The sequence below is a fragment of the Periplaneta americana genome, chromosome 12 (assembly GCF_040183065.1).
Source record: "Periplaneta americana isolate PAMFEO1 chromosome 12, P.americana_PAMFEO1_priV1, whole genome shotgun sequence".
NCBI classification, from domain to species: Eukaryota; Metazoa; Arthropoda; class Insecta; order Blattodea; family Blattidae; genus Periplaneta; species Periplaneta americana.
The window spans coordinates 163,548,744-163,564,695 of record NC_091128.1 but is presented as its reverse complement, the minus strand read 5'-3'; the positions used below and the strand labels follow the sequence as shown (position 1 = coordinate 163,564,695).

The 15,952-nt window shown below is 31.6% G+C and overlaps 1 protein-coding gene across 3 annotated transcripts in view; it reads right to left on the bottom strand.

Moving 5' to 3' along the window:
* Positions 1 to 631: 631 nt before the first annotated feature.
* Positions 632 to 15,952, bottom strand: part of usp (ultraspiracle) — a 223,447-nt gene continuing 208,126 nt past the window's right edge. For all 3 annotated transcript variants that reach the window (XM_069842483.1, XM_069842482.1, XM_069842484.1), the window contains one exon: positions 632 to 15,952. This exon is cut by the window's right edge and continues 645 nt beyond it. The gene's annotated coding sequence lies outside the window, so the exon portion shown is untranslated.

The following is a 15,952-nucleotide window of genomic DNA, read 5'->3' as shown; positions in this document are numbered from 1 at the left end:
TATGGGAAATGCCTGTTATTATTCGGTTGAGAACCTTTTATCATCCAGTCTGCTATCAAAAAATCTGAAAGTTAGAATTTATAAAACAGTTATATTACCGATTGTTCTTTATGGTTGTGAAACTTGGACTCTCACTTTGAGAGAGGAACATAGGTTAAGGGTGTTTGAGAATAAGGTACTTAGGAAATATTTGGAGCTAAGAGGGATGAAGTTACAGGAGAATGGAGAAAGTTACACAACACAGAACTGCACGCATTGTATTCTTCGCCTGACATAATTAGGAACATTAAATCCAGACGTTTGAGATGGGCATGGCACGTAGCACGTATGGGCGAATCCAGAAATGCATATAGAGTGTTAGTTGGGAGGCCAGAGGGAAAAAAACCTTTAGGGAGGCCGAGACGTAGATGGGAAGATAATATTAAAATGGATTTGAGGGAGGTGGGATATGATGGTAGAGAATGGATTAATCTTGCTCAGGAAAGGGACCAATGGCGGGCTTGTGTGAGGGCGGCAGTGAACCTCCAGGTTCCTTAAAAGTCAGTAAGTAAGTAAGTAAATATTTCAAATACTGGCCACCCCCTACTTTCATTATTTTTAAGGGGCTGGGAATAATAAAAAAGTTAATAAATATGGACATGGTAAGTTTTTAATTACATTAACTCAACTGTATACATTAACATTTCAAAATGACTGCATTATTTCAACTACCATTTATCTTTACAGTGAAAGAATAGGCCTAAAGATGAAGCTCCGAACAATCTCACACATCCATCCATCCATCTCTCACAGCCTTCCTTACCCCAGAGAAAAATAATATATATATGAATATAATGACAACCATACAATAAACTCTTCTCCAAACTTGAACAGTAAACATTAAAAGGGGGAGAGAGGGGAATCACATCACAATCAATAATTATGTACAATATTTCAACACACAGTGCATCCAAACTGCAACCATCTCAAGAGTTCACTTCTATAAAAACTGTTTTTGACTCTTCTTCAAAAATATAATTTGGTTACAAAAGAAATCTGAAGTGAATGCCACTTCAATCCTCGTAACTATGAACAGTTTTGAAAAGTTTAAAATAATCCTTTGGAATGTACAGTAAAGACATTTCTCGTTCAAAAGAAATTACTTAGTGAGGTATAACGAGGCATAGTTTAATTCATTATGTAAGCTTTTACATCATATTAATATTCTACTGAGTTTATTGGCAATCAGTTCTTCAACATGCTGATTTGTTCTGACCACAGTTTGAAATGTTTAGTACAACGAGGGCCAAGTATTACTGACATAAACTATATCATTAACATGTTTACAAGTAGAGTAGGCAGAACGATTCACAAAGATGTAAACAGGGTGTCTACCGAAAATTTAAAACAAAAAATTAGTTACTTTTTAGATACAACTTAATAATTACTCACAAGCACGATGAAAAAACATTAATCACATTTCAGTCATCTTACAATCTGTCATCAGATTCATTTCTTAAGTTCTCTTATCTTCATTTGAATGGACTTTAACTCCTCAGCCTTTTCTTCCAATAATTTGCTTTTGAAACTGCAGCTGTTTCGGCACCATCTTGGTCAAGAAGCAGAACAAAATGGGTAATTTCGTTACCCACCATCATTCGAGACTTTGAAGGGGAGTCTGTACACCGAATTTTGACAAAAAAAAAAAAAAAAATGAAATTTTGGTTTTTATCGTTTTTCGGTAGTTTAATATGTGTAAAATGATAATATGACTTCTTCTAATTGCCGCTTTTAGTTCTATCTTCAGCAAAAATAAAAAAATAATTTGTAGTAATTCTTAATGAAAAAAAATGTTATCAATGAAATATTTTTTTGCCAACTGCTCAGTGGAATTTTAAATTTATTTAACCAGTTGTATACATAAAGATATGTTACATATGCCCTAATTTTTTCTACATTTGTATTTTTTAAACTTATGAGAAAAGTGTACCCAAAAGTGAGGAATTTAACACTGTGAGAAGCCACTGGCGTAGCTCTGTCGGCTAAGGCGCTTGCCTACTGATCCGGAGTTGCGCTCAAGCACGGGTTCGATTCCCGCTTGGGCTGATTACCTGATTGGGTTTTTCCCGAAGTTTTCCCTAACCGTAAGGCAAATGTCAGGTAATCTATGGCGAATCCTCTGCCTCATCTCACCAAATATCATCTCACTATCACCAATCTCATCAATGCTAAATAAATTCATAGTTGATACAGCATCATTAAATAACGAAGTAAAAACCCACTGTGAGATATGGAAACTTTGACACCTTTTTTCTGCACTTCCTTATTTTGTGTGACATTTGTACATTTTTCTCAGAAAGTGTTGTACCCAGAAGGCTGAAATTAATATAAAATATCAATCTGATGGCATTTTACACTGTATGCTAAAAGAATTAATTTCAATGGCATATTGGTCCGTTAAGTACAATATCAATTAATAGAAGAATTTAATTCAGTCAATACTTAACAGCGAGAAATACATTAAAATTTATGTTATACCAAAAAGTAACATTACATATATTTTAACGACAAACGTTTTCGCCAATTATATTGGCATCTTCAGGTCGAATAAAACAAGTTCATTTTGTTCATTTTGTTAACATGTTTTATTCGACCTGAAGATGCCAATATAATTGGCGAAAACGTTTGTCGTTAAAATATATGTAATGCAGTGGCGTGTACTGGTTAAAGGGTTTGGGCTACCGCTGACCCTATTATTGCACAAAATATATCTAACAATTACTTTCATTTTAATTACTATGGTAAAACTAATAATACAAAATTATTACATTATGTTATATTATAAACTTTTTCTTTTGTAATTTCCTTGGGCTACCGCCGGTAGCCCCGGTAGCCCGCAAAATACGCCCCTGATGTAATGTTACTTTTTGGTATAACATAAATTTTAATGTATTTCTCACAGTTAAGTATTGACTGAATTAAATTCTTCTATTAATTAAAAAAGTTACGATTATTTCCATCTTCTACAAAAATAAAAAAAATTATTTGTAGTAATTCTTAATGCAAAAAATGTTATCAATGAATTTTTTTTTTTTTTTTTGCCAACCGCTCAGTGGAATTTTAAATTTATTTAGACAGTTATATACCTACATAACGGAATGTTACATAAAATGCCCTATTTTTTCTACATTTGTATCTTTTATACCTTCTGAGAAAAGTGCATCCAAAAATGCGGAATTTAACATTGTAAGATATGGAAGTACAGACCCCCATTCGTTACTTTCGTTATCAATTTCTTAAATTGGTTACTTTCGTTACCAATTACTTAAATTAGTTACTTTTTTATTACTTTCGTTACCAATAGACATCCTGTATAAAGACAATTAATAGTTTATTTCTGGGGTATTCTGAATATAAATTATGTTAATAGGCGACCTTTTCAAGATACACTGACCAATGAGTTCATCTTAAAACATGTCCCCCATTCATTACTTTCGTTACCAATTGCTTAAATTAGTTACTTTTTTATTACTTTCGTTACCAGTAGACATCCTGTATAAAGACAATTAATAGTTTATTTCTGGAGTATTCTGAATATAAATTATGTTAATATGCGACCTTTTCAAGATACACTGACCAATGAGTTCATCTTAAAACATGTCCCCCATTCATTACTTTCGTTATCAATTTCTTAAATTGGTTACTTTCGTTACCAATTGCTTAAATTAGTTACTTTTTTATTACTTTCGTTACCAGTAGACACCCTGTATAAAGACAATTAATAGTTTATTTCTGGGGTATTCTGAATATAAATTATGTTAATATGCGACCTTTTCAAGATACACTGACCAATGAGTTCATCTTAAAACATGTCCTGGTAAGCCTATGTAGGCGCAGGCGAGCTATAGTCTAGTTTTCAGTGATTTTCTTCTCAAAGTGGGAAATAAGTATTCAATTATTTGAAATAAATCGCACATTAATATTTTTACTCAAAATGACCTGAGGAATAAGCTCTGAAGTGCCAATACAACTGTGTGAATCATTCTGTACAGTTGGGCAGACAAACAATGCAACAGTCTCCAATTTTGTGCAACAACTGTCCACCAAGTTCTCTCTACCAGGCAAGGTCACAATGTCTAAATAGTAAATCCACTCTTTACATTATTACAAATATGTGCTTATTTATTCTAAACAAGAAATATACAATTCTTTCACCTAAACTTGGGCTCAGTCTTAATGTAAGATGAACCCAAGTACTCCAACAGTACTGTCAGATACATTCTTATATTCTTTTAATATAACAAAGACTACAAGGGCAAATACAGTGAAAATTCATATTTTCAGGCCCACTTGATGTTTAATGGAAGGTGTTTCCTGTCTCAAGGTTTTATTTCATTTTTCCCCTTTCACATGTGTCACCTAATTATGTAACTGTAAACAAGAATCGCTCGATACACAGAAGCAATGATCTGAGTCTTTCGTGGCAACCATTTTGTTATCACTTCAGCTAGTCTGGATGTGAAATATTTACAACAGAATATGTTACAACAAAAGATGACAAACACAAATTATGTAATCAATTTAAGACGACAATACAGTGAAATTAAAATTAAATAGAATTTCATTTTACAATTTATAGATTTAATACAACGGAAATCTAACATCTGCTGGGGACTTAATTACATGATACAGGCAGATTTATTTAATATAATCTATACATTTTCTGTTATTGCAGCCAATTATGCACATATTTACTGTATTATTTTTCTCTGTCCTGAATAATATAAACGCATTCAGTTACTTACTACACTGTATACAGGAGAAAGTTTCCCAAACAGGCATTGAAGCAGACCATATGCTTAATGGTTAGTCAAGTCAGGTACATTCATAATAAAATGCAAAAATCATCTGTTGCCAACTTGCTGCCTGTCTGCTGACTGGGACATAAGATTTTGAAGAAATGGTACTTAGTACTTAAAAGCAATAATGAAAAATATGTGCAAGTCAAATGTGAGCTCTAAGCATTATACATATATATGAAAATTGATCCGAACTTGTACTGTGGACCTGTTTTGTTAATTTTGTAAACACATATATACTACAATAATTTATTTTGAATTTTGCGCATTTATTATGACAATATACACTAAGATAATATACCCAGAACTTGTTTCATGATAATCAGTCAACTGATTGCTCAGTTATATCATATTATTCTTTCCTCTGCATATACAATTTGCCATACAGTGAAATATTCCGGCACATGTGGGGTAATAATCATTTCTTAGAGTGCAATACAAAAATAAGAGTCTGATTTTGAGCAATTCACCATTTTGTGCTTTCTTCACATAGTAATAATTTGAAATAAAAATCTTATAGACTAAAAGTAAAAACTCAAGACTCTTTACATGAATACAGTATATCTGGGATAAAGTTATTTTTAAACACTCTCTATGGACAGTATATGCTCAACATTTCAGAGAAAGAAAGCTGTACACAAAGAGATCACTATTTTGGGAGAAATATATTTTTCCACAATGTATATATATTCTTATTTTTCTCAAGTCAATCGTTACACTGTGGCTCATCAATGATGATTGCTCCTAACTGATCTGGATAGACCAGTTGTAGCTACAATGTCGGTGTGTCTAACGGCATAGTCATAGCATACACAATCATGATCCCTTATTTGGGGAAAATCACAATCATTTTTACTCACTTTCATTACCAACTATAATTTATTGAAAATACTGCTACACGCACCATGCAATATTTATTTCACATTCAGTCAGTTATGAGAAATATAGCCTATTTCTAATCAACTTCCTAAAGGTAATTTTTGCAGAAGAGTTTTAGCTTATTAATGATAACTCTTAGGAAATTAAGTGGTATCTTTTAATTTAAAAAGAAACAATAGGTATAAACACAAACATTTAATCTAAATGACTCTGCAATGTTTGCAATTTCTCTATTGTAATTTAATTGAACTTTATACACATACGGTGGCCATCACTTTTATTTTTGTAGATATTGAAATGTGCGAAATATGTAATTCTTTTAAATTTAAGCATTCAATCATTTTTAGGGACAATTTTACTAGCCATTATTTGGTCTTAAATATCATTGCACAGAACCATTTATGCTTATTTGCCATGCACAGAATGAATGTCCTGAGTAACGTATAAATCTAGCCTAACGCAACCTAACCGATGCTAATCTGAATACTTTCGTCATAACATTTTTTTTCCCTTGAATTCTCATATAAATTTATTTGTGTTCTTGTTATTGTTAAGTCTTCATATTGTAGATGATACACACCTCTGGATAATAAAAGAAATTAATTAACTTCAGACAAACTAAAAGCAGAACCACTCATCGGCAAAATCGCAAAATACAAAAATAAGTGCATATATATTTTAATAATTACCTACCACTGATATTGGGAAGCATGAGCAAAACTTTCTTCTTAACACAATTTGTTATTTATTACTGACTATTTTTATTTCAGGCCATTGTTTATACACTGTACCATATATTGTATGTTTTAAGAGAATGGCCACTGATTAAGTTATAAGCTGCATTTCCAAACAAAAATTTAATAATGAACGTCATAGGTTTGTTTGCCAACCCTAACCAAACACAAACTATTTCACTGGTTTAATAATTTATGGTATTTTTCGAAAGTCTGAGTTTCGCACATAGTATTCCAATTGTTTAAATTATGTCTGTTTTTTAAAAACAAGAAAATATTGAATTTACGTATTATTTTCCCATGTGAGCAAGAAAATATTGAATTTACGTATTATTTTCCCATGTGAGCAAGAAAATATTGAATTTACATATTATTTTGCCGCATGAACATGAAAATATTGAATTTACGTATTATTTTGCCACAAGAATAAGAAAATATTGAATTTAGTATTATTTTGTCATGTGAACAAGAGAATATTGAATTTACATATTATTCTGCCACATGAACAAGCAAATATTGAATTTGCATATTATTTTGCCACGTGAATAAGAAAATATTGAATTTACCTTAACAATTCTGATGTTTCGTCGAGGAAGTTCATGAAATTGTGGCCAATTGGCCCTAAATTCATTCACGCAATGATCAACATCATCAATGATTCTTCTCCAACTAGAACTTCTGTGAAGAAGTAGGTTTCATGAATAAATTTGTAATGCTCTGTTACAACATTCATTACACTAGTAGACTAGAAATCAAAGACGAAAAGAAAGTCTTTTTAAAAAGGACTGCTGGATGAAAAGGATGAGGAGAAGGAAGATATAAGAAGAATTCTTATTCTATTGCTCAAACTTGCGATTTTTGATGGTGCAATGGCAGAATCTCAGATTGACTGACAAATATATGCAAAATGGTTTCGTACAACAAGACCCAAGACAAACTTAGCAATGCTAAAGATAAACCATTTTTATAACAATACAATCATTTTGTGTTACATACAAATATACATACGCATGTTCATAGTACTCTACAACAAAAGTCATTTAAGGGGGGAGACAGGTGAAATTTCAGTCATTTGCAATGAAAACATCGCATTTTCGTTTTCTGTGAAAATGAATCAGCAATCTCTTATTTATATGTTGAGAAAGTTTCAATGCTCTGCAGCGCTCAAAAGCATAAAAATTACGCAATATATAAATGACTGCACCCCTGAACTTCAATTCCATGCAAATTTAACAAGCTGTTTATTCACACTTTTTTTTCAGCACATTTCGTCAGGTTCGAAGTGTAAAGGCTCTTAGATTAAATGAATATTTTTAAAAATAAAAAATGAAATATTTATAGCGGCAATGGAAAATTTTTATTTTTAGGTTTGCAGTGGTTATAAAAATTGTTTCCTCTTTTTGTAGTAAAGATACAGGAAAACTAATATGTAATGGTTTTCTAAATATGGCACTGGTCTTGTGAAAAAAAATTTCAGACATTTTATTGAAAAATTGAGTGACACATTTCATTTTGAATTATGCAAATTTTTCAAAATATTTTTGTTAATAACTCAGAAATTAATTGACTCACAGAAATAATACTTCGCCACATCATTATCTATCACACTGTGATTATGTTTACAAAAAATCAAGAACATAGCTCGAAAAATTTAGAAAGTAAAAATATCACCCATCACCTCCCTTAATGTAACTTATCTGAAACTTTAGTGCTAAAAAGAAAGTGATATTTCAATTATTAACTTAATTTTATTTAAATAAACAAAGGTGATGTCCAATTAATAATTAATTTAATGAACTTCAATATTTACTTTAGGCCTATAATTTAATTCAGATTTTCATAAGATACAAAAACATTCTTCTAGACGAACGTAAGGTAAGGGTTAACTGAAATTAAAAACTGTTCAACATGCACTGCAAGTATCACTTGATGTTATCTTTAAAATTCTAATTGCCTGGCGGACTGGAGAGACAGTTTGTACTTGGCTGTCTTATGGGACAGAAGTTACAACTACAACAATAATAAACCACACAATACTAAAACTTGTACTATATACACTTATTAATCATCACAGACATTTAGACAGCGTTTTAATAGTCCACCGAAAATTATATTTTTAAAAGTGAGAAAGTGCAACAGGAGATGAAATGGAAGAATAGCTGTAAAATTCAGAAATGTGTTCACATATCCGAGACCCTTCCAAGTAAACAAAACACGAGATCGTTACTACTACAATTACATGTCTGTGCAAAACAGTATCTCTCAGCAATACATCACAATCCTGACTTGTTTCAGTCACATTTCATTTTCCCCTCAAGATTTTCGCAAACAGCCAACAAGAATATTATCAGAGCTATTGTACACATAATGAAATAATATCATACAGATTCGTAATTAGTATAATAACTAATGGAAGTGTAACAGACCAGCATCAACAATACTTAAGATATTGTGCACAGTTTGCTAATATTCAATTCATAAATGTATTTTGTCTTGCCTCATTTTCAAATGACACCCCACATCAGACAAAATAATATACTTTATTCTTTAGGGATAGGGAGGGAACAATTGTCAAATTCTATGCCAAATAGATGAGAATACACTGAAAATCATATACAGTCGAATCTGCATTATTCTAATTTTCGATATCTCGAAATGATTTCATATTCCCAGACGTCTCAGATTTAACTATTGTTGTTATTTTTATTTCTGAGACGCCTCTGACCAGCATCAACAATACTTAAGATATTGTGCACAGTTTGCTAATATTCAATTCATAAATGTATTTTGTCTTGCCTCATTTTCAAACGACATCCCACATCAGCCTTTGAATAGATAAAATTTAATATAATATAATTTATTCTTTAGGGGTAGGGAAGGAACAATTGTCAAACTGTGTCAAATAGATGAAAATAGACTGAAAATCATATACAGTCGAATCTGCATTATTCTAATTTTCGATATCTCGAAATGATTTCATATTCCCAGACGTCTCAGATTTAACTATTGTTGTTATTTTTATTTCTGAGATGCCTCTGACCAGCATCAACAATACTTAAGATATTGTGCACAGTTTGCTAATATTCAATTCATAAATGTATTTTGTCTTGCCTCATTTTCAAACGACATCCCACATCAGCCTTTGAATAGATAAAATTTAATATAATATAATTTATTCTTTAGGGGTAGGGAAGGAACAATTGTCAAACTGTGTCAAATAGATGAAAATAGACTGAAAATCATATACAGTCGAATCTGCATTATTCTAATTTTCGATATCTCGAAATGATTTCATATTCCCAGACGTCTCAGATTTAACTATTGTTGTTATTTTTATTTCTGAGATGCCTCTGACCAGCATCAACAACATTTAAGATATTGTGCACAGTTTGCTAATATTCAATTCATAAATGTATTTTGTCTTGCCTCATTTTCAAACGACATCCCACATCAGCCTTTGAATAGATAAAATTTAATATAATATAATTTATTCTTTAGGGGTAGGGAAGGAACAATTGTCAAACTGTGTCAAATAGATGAAAATAGACTGAAAATCATATACAGTCGAATCTGCATTATTCTAATTTTCGATATCTCGAAATGATTTCATATTCCCAGACGTCTCAGATTTAACTATTGTTGTTATTTTTATTTCTGAGATGCCTCTGACCAGCATCAACAACATTTAAGATATTGTGCACAGTTTGCTAATATTCAATTCATAAATGTATTTTGTCTTGCCTCATTTTCAAACGACATCCCACATCAGCCTCTGAATAGATAAAATAATATAATTTATTCCTTAGGGATAGGGAGGGAACAACTGTCAAATTCTGTGTCAAATAAATGAGAATAGACTGAAAATCATACACAGTCGAACCTGCATTATTCTAGTTTTCGATATTTGGAAATGATTTCATATTCCCAGACATCTCAGATTTAATTATTGTTGTTATTTTATGTCTGAGGTCTGAGATGCATCTGATTTGGAAACTTATGACGTCTGATCAGATTTATCTTTTATATTCTAATGAGACAACTCTTTTTCTCTCACATTATAGTGACTGATTCACTTTTACTTTCATCATATTTTCACCATGTGCTGATGATTCAGATTTTACCAGTTTTTTTTTTTTTACGATTTTCACGTGCTGATTTTGAATTCTGAATAAAAACAATTGGACCAAAAAAAATACATAGAAATTATTGTAATAATATTTCAGATAGAGATCTACTGACTGTAACTTGAAGACCTTTAACAGTTGATTTATCTCGATAACAATCAATTATCGATCCAAGGAAGATTTAAAAAGTTGACAAAAATCGCCAAAGTAGGCCTACATTTAGAGATAAATATCTGTAGATTATGAAATATTGAATGCTGTCTTATGACACAACATTGTTAAAATAAAAAGGATTGTAAACAAACAAAAAAGGCGTCAGATTTTAAAAAATAATGATATATTAAATCTTACAGTGCTATGATTAATGTTATGTGCTAAATTACTCAAATATGTAAAATATTCTACAATTCCATTAACTTATTTTCTTCAGCAAACAAATATAATAGAAATTCTCTAAGAGGTATGCACATATCACAATTTGGACGAATGTGCTATTTGCTAACTCCAATAGCATGGAAACATGTCTTCCATCATTATAACTAGAATATAAGTTTCGTTTAAGTTGAAATATTTTCATACTCCCATGGCACTGTACACATCGCAAAGATCAACTGTAAGTGCAGAGTATTATATAATCAACTTGAGTTATTATTGCTATTATTTATTTGAAAGGACTTTATAAGAGCTTGAATATTACCCAGAAATTCCTAAAGCACACCAAGCAGTATGAAAATGACAAATTTTATTACATATAATGTAGAGAAACTTCTATGTTGACATACAATTACTTTACTGGGAGCATAACTTACGCTCAGAGAGAATAAAATATATATTGAGCTATGTAGCCACATCAGCTTGACAATTTCCATCCCTGTCCCGAAAAGAAGAAGAAGAAAAAATCCAACAGGATTAAACTGTTATTTCTATGAGATATCTGTGAACTTTGTTATCCAAGTATTAGGTCCGTAACACACCTGAAGAGTTTTCACTAGCGAGAAATGTGTTGCGAGAAAGAGGCAAAGATCCTTCCTCCACACACTTGGTGAGTTCTCGCTATCACAGATCACACCTCGCTATGATCATCTATGCACTGCCTTCATGCAGAAAGCAGTTTTCTGATTATAGTAATCACTCGTTGGGGGAAATATTATAGGTTATGTATTTACATATATTGTCGTACTTAAATATATAACCTGTAATCATATTCTCGTACTTTACAAATTACGTACGAACACTATGTTGAATCTGAGTATTCAGATGATGAGGAAATGGAGTTACATGAACATATTTTGTTAATGAAAAGAAAAAGTAGCCCTAAAATTAAAGCCAGAAATATCTGAAAATCACATTGTATCTTACGAAAATAAGGGCGAATTTTGGACACAGATTTCGATTTGAATGATGATACGTTTAGGCGTTACTTCAGGTTGAATGGATCACAGTTTTTTGCCATTCATGATATGATGGAGGATTCTTTGCTATGTTCTGATTAAAATTATGTAAACTGTTAAGACATAGAGATACATTATTTCAAATGTTTAATCAATACTATTAAATCTCATCAAAATAAAATATAGCCCTATTTATTTTCAGATAATCTGATATTTATCTCCAGATTTTTTCTTTAAGTTTCGTGTTTTTATAGTTTTCATCCTGTGTATCATATAAATAAGCCTACGAGTGACATCGTACAAGTTCGATAAGTTTCTGACTGCAATTATCAGCCATCTTTCCTCATTTTCAAATAAAAACAATACAATTCATCGCCACTTGTGATATCTTTTTCTACATTCAATCGTCATAAAGAGTATAAATGTCAAACATCTTTGATAAATGTGTCAAGAAAATTCGCTGAGCTACAGATTCCAGCAACAAACTCGCGCGAGGTTTTTGCCTCGAACGAGAATCTCTTCCAGTGTGTGGACGTCCATTTGAATCCATGTTATCAATCTTTGAATTTTCTCGCAACACACTTCTCGCTAGCGAAAACTCTTCAAGTGTGTTACGGGCCTTAGTCTGCAGATGACAGGCAAAGCTCACGAAAATAAAGGCGTACACAACATACATAAGTCTGTAGCATTCTTCCCTTACTAAAGGCTAACATACTGAAGTAATTTCGACATACAAAAATACTTTTTGTCTCTAACTCTTAAATATACTTTTTTACTAGACCTGTCAACAGCTATCATTATCTTTGCATTACGACCAATGAAATTTAGCATGTATTCTGAATAAGTAACATCACCATATTGTGTATATAACATTGCAAATGAACGTATGTACCCAAAAAACAGATACTGGCATATACATAGTTTTTGTTGACAACTATATAAATTAATCATAAGACTATTAACATATTTGAACTCGAGATTTGTTATATAATTCCTCACTAATGCTAAGACATTCTTTTGCAATGACAGAAATATTTACTTATTTAATTACTTATCAGAAATTAAACCTTGCCATTCAGTTCTCTAAATCATTCACATTCGTAATACATTCAAATCATACCAACTAATAGAGTAAATGTATTTATGCAGTATGTACTAACATAATTTGGATAATGGCAATACTTGTATAACAATTATAAAATTAAGATGGGGCTGTTAAAATATGCATACAATTTTAGGAGAATCTTATATTTGCGCATGTTCCTCTAACATAATCGAAGTTAGACATGTTGTTGCATTGTAGCATTGCTGCATTAAGAACTGTTTAATTTTATCAAACAGACATTAATATGTACAAAAACAATTATTATTTTTTGTAGTATATATAATGAGTTAAACATTTTAATAACATCTAAATTAATCTTAATACTAAAGATATTTTATATGTACGAGTACGTTATATATATTTAATTTCTGATTCTAAACATTTCCCTGAGTATGAGAGAAAAGTAAGAATTAGTGAGGAATTACAACATTTAAAACTATGATAATACAATCAATTTCTAATGAAATTTATGACATCCAAGTATGAATTCCGATTGAATTCCTGCCATACGCTGTGAAATATTCAGAACAAAATAATGACTTTTAGATCTAAAATTTGTTTGTAATTAACATATATAGACGAGACACAGACTTGTACGTGTTGAAAAGTGAAATTATGGAGACGGCAAATAAGATATTACATGTGATATATTTGAAAGAAATATGGGGAAAAAAAAGCAACCATGACTTTTGTTTACACTTTCCACTGCTGCCACCAGGAATATTATACATTAAAAAAAGTACTGCGACAGACTTAAAAAAAAAGTGTACAGATGTTGTTCAAGTAACTCAATGCACTTTAAATATGAAACCCACTCAACAACAACATAAGCTGAATGTCACAACAGTGTATATAATGTTTTAATTATGAGGCACATTCAGATAGTAACTATTGCATGGCGACATATGTCTTGAAATGACCCATAATCTTTAAATGTTCCCTGAATGGACCTTGTCTCTAATTATGCCAATATGACAGTTTGTTTATATACTTAACTAAACTGACAGTAAGCATTTCTCGCGTTCTAAAGTTAGTCGTACATGATCAAGTTTCCGTCAGATTCAATATGTAACAAGACTTTTCAAGACTTGCCAATACTTCACAAGTTTCATTGTCAAAGCAATTACAATATTTTAAAAGTCTTTGACTATCTTGAAAGTAAATAACATGCTCTAATCGTTCAAAGACGTGACATTTCTTTGACTGAATTGACCACAGTGTTGCCATATTTAGCGATACGCCACTAAATCTAGGGAATTTTGAATCAGTCTCGGCGACAAATTTTGTAAAATACAATTAGCGACTTTTCTGGTGATTTTTATATTCTTTCACTTTTTCCTTTCTTTTAAGTTAAAACATTCAACTGAAGTCGTGCACTTAGTTTTAGAAGAGATACGGGTGCATGACTGAGTCGTCTAATGATTCATACGTGAAAGCCCTGATCTCATATCTCAGTGATCAGGGGTGAAAGATGCTCACGGGTTAGGTCTCTCTCTCAATGCTATTGCTCCAACACCGATAAACGGTGGCAATTTTGATTGACATGTGACAAGTCGGAGCTCCAGCTAATTCTTGGTTTTTCCCCGCAACGTGAAGATTTTCCACTCCGAACCGACCCGAGGCAGTTGAGTTTTGGAATTTTGTGCCAACAGTTCGTGTGAAGCAAATGAGACTGTAGTTTTTGCTGGTTTTAATATATTTTAATATATAAGATTTAAAAAGTGTTAGATTTCACAAAAATAATTGTGGTCAAACGTTTGAGTGAAAATTTCCACACTTACAATTTGCCAGAAAGTGTAGTGTCAATGACTGGATCAAGTGCAGTGTATTCACAATCAGCTATTACCACACCTTCCACATCAACATCATAGCCGTCAACAATATAACCAGACTCCGCAGAAGAAGGTGACGACGAGGAATTTATATTTTTATCCGCATATGTATGTTTCTCTTATTTTTATTTAGTGATATTTATTATTAATTTTTAGCGACATTTCTGGGGATTTTTTAACAAACTTTGGAGAGATTTAGCTACTTTTTGTTTATAAGTTAGCGAGATTATAGAACGATATGTTGGCAACAGTGAATTTGACCAATGAGATTCGAAATTATTATGGCGCCAAGTAACACAAAAAAACATGGCGTCCTAGCCGAGAAAAGATGTTTTTGAGTTAATTCAATTATATGAATTAAACCCTTGCCTGTACATCGTGGGTTCTGTGGAATACCACAATAAAATAGAGAAAAATAATGTGTATGAGGAAATTGCAAGGTAGATATATCTCGTTAAGTACGAATAGATGTACTTTTTTGAATGAAGAAAATTCTAACCTATATCATGGGCAAATACCTGTAAATGCTTTGTTTTGAAACAATATGCAATCGTAATATTCTTTGTTTTAGGGTAATGTGCAGTTAAGTAACACAAATTTTTTTTAAAGGATAGTAATTATTCTCCAAATGATTCACATATTTACCGCATATTGTAATATTTGGTAGGTGGGCCTACATAGGTTACAATGAACTTGAACCACATCTTAAAATCTTTATCAATATGGAACAGTCTTCGACAAATCTTTTTTTCAATCTGACCAATCTTTGACAAGTTTTCTTGTAAAGTATTGAATTCGAAGAAAAATTTGATCATATACAAGCAGCTTTACACTTCATTGCTCACCTTAGTTCACAATTGGCATGGCGTGTTTTGTTTTACATATGATTAAACCACTACTCACGAAATGACGCCTGAACTTTCTTAATTAATGGAGGGAAATTACTACAAATGCACGACTCAAATGTCACCAGATGCACGACAAATATGCGGGAACAGTATTTACTTTCTAGATGTGCCCCTTATTTAAGTTTAACTAAATATATGAAT